At 38.5% G+C, this 1,563-nt stretch overlaps 1 non-coding gene across 1 annotated transcript; it reads right to left on the minus strand.

Annotated features, from left to right (window-relative positions):
• Positions 1 to 1,198: 1,198 nt before the first annotated feature.
• On the minus strand, positions 1,199 to 1,269 carry TRNAG-GCC (transfer RNA glycine (anticodon GCC)). Its single transcript has one exon. It is a non-coding gene; the product is annotated as a tRNA-Gly (tRNA).
• Between the last annotated feature and the right edge of the window lie 294 nt (positions 1,270 to 1,563).

A 1,563-nucleotide genomic window follows, 5' to 3' on the forward strand; every position in this document is an offset into this window, starting at 1 on the left:
GAACAACTACTCTACTAGGACAAGTGGAAAAAGTTGCAAGCAACATTCAATAAGATCTATGACTACGAGCAATGTCGAGAAAGTGGAAAGATTGGATTTTTCCAAATGAACAACCCCGAGCAATGCATAAACCATCAACTTGGTTTCAAACCCTTTTCTAGAGACATTTATGCTAAAATGGTGGCACTATTTGTGGGGGAAGAGCTCCACAACTCTTCATTCCTTCACGGTTAATATTGGCAATACAAAGCATATATATACCTATGCATACAATAATCAAACTCTTTTGCTTTTTGTAATCCAAGAGTTATGTATTGTTGTTTGCTTACTTTGAACATTTATGTTGAAGATACTCAAGTGAATGGACTCACGTGCTTGGTGTGGAGAAAACTCAGACATTGACTAGGTAATGTTGATTTGAGGAAGGATTTTGGGGTAATAACTACTTTCTTTGGTGGTTGGGTAATGCTAATTTGAGGAAGGATTTTGGAGTAATAACTACTTTCTTTGGTGACAGAGCCAACTTAGATGAGGCTAACTCAAAGTTCATCAATTTGGTTTGTGGGGTTGCCTTGAAATTCATATGGAAAAAAAGAAGTGATATTTTATATTGTTGTTCACCTTGAGAAAAATCTTTTTTAATTCTTTGGAAGAAGGAAATAAATCTTCTTCGAAAAATTTAAAATATAATTATATTTTTTTAAATCTATGTATAAAATACAATCTCCATAGAGGATACATCCTTCCGAGATGATGGTGAAAAGGATTTACTTCCTCTTCCTCCAAAATTGTTTCCCGAGCTCCGAGGAGAGGGGATTCGAAAATGCACACCCCGGACTCGTGCGTGTCTGAATGGTTTTTTGCATGGCGCACTTCTAATTCTGAGGCCGCTCAGGCCGAGACACTGGGTATGTAAGCTATTTTGGCGTAAGCTTAGTTTCACACCTAACGATGCCCTGCACCCCACTCGTGTTTTGGGAGCGCCAGTTGAGAAGGCCACCCAACCCAACCAGACGAACAATGATTCATCTAGCATGAGAAGTCTTTCCTCGATTAAAGTACAATCTTGCACTATATTATATTAGATTTTGCACACTCAGAAGAGTCATACGGTATACCCAAACCAATGATCGCGCTAATACAAAGAATCGAACGGAAAACAAAAGGAATAAGCGAATCAAAACAGATCCTAATGAAATGCACTGGCCGGGAATCGAACCCGGGTCTGTACCGTGGCAGGGTACTATTCTACCACTAGACCACCAGTGCTCGACGTTGAGTTTACCCATCTTTTTTATTTATTTCTTAAAAATTACCGTTTACATAATCTGCTTATACGTAATAGAGGTGACAACCTCCCACTCTCACCATTTAATATGTTCGTGCAAATTAAGGTTGGCGATCAAGTTAGCACTTGCTAATTACGGATTGTTATATAGCTAGATGAATTTTATATTGTTGGAATGGGTGCTTGCTACAAGAATGGGATAAGGCCACTAGTGTAAAACTAAGTTAAATAAGGGGTGTTTTCTATTCCAATATGCTCTAGTGTCGATGCCACAT

This window comes from Lygodium microphyllum, chromosome 5 (genome assembly GCF_053477565.2).
Source record: "Lygodium microphyllum isolate KBCC chromosome 5, Lygodium_microphyllum_v1.1.10, whole genome shotgun sequence".
In the NCBI taxonomy this organism is placed as follows: domain Eukaryota; kingdom Viridiplantae; phylum Streptophyta; class Polypodiopsida; order Schizaeales; family Lygodiaceae; genus Lygodium; species Lygodium microphyllum.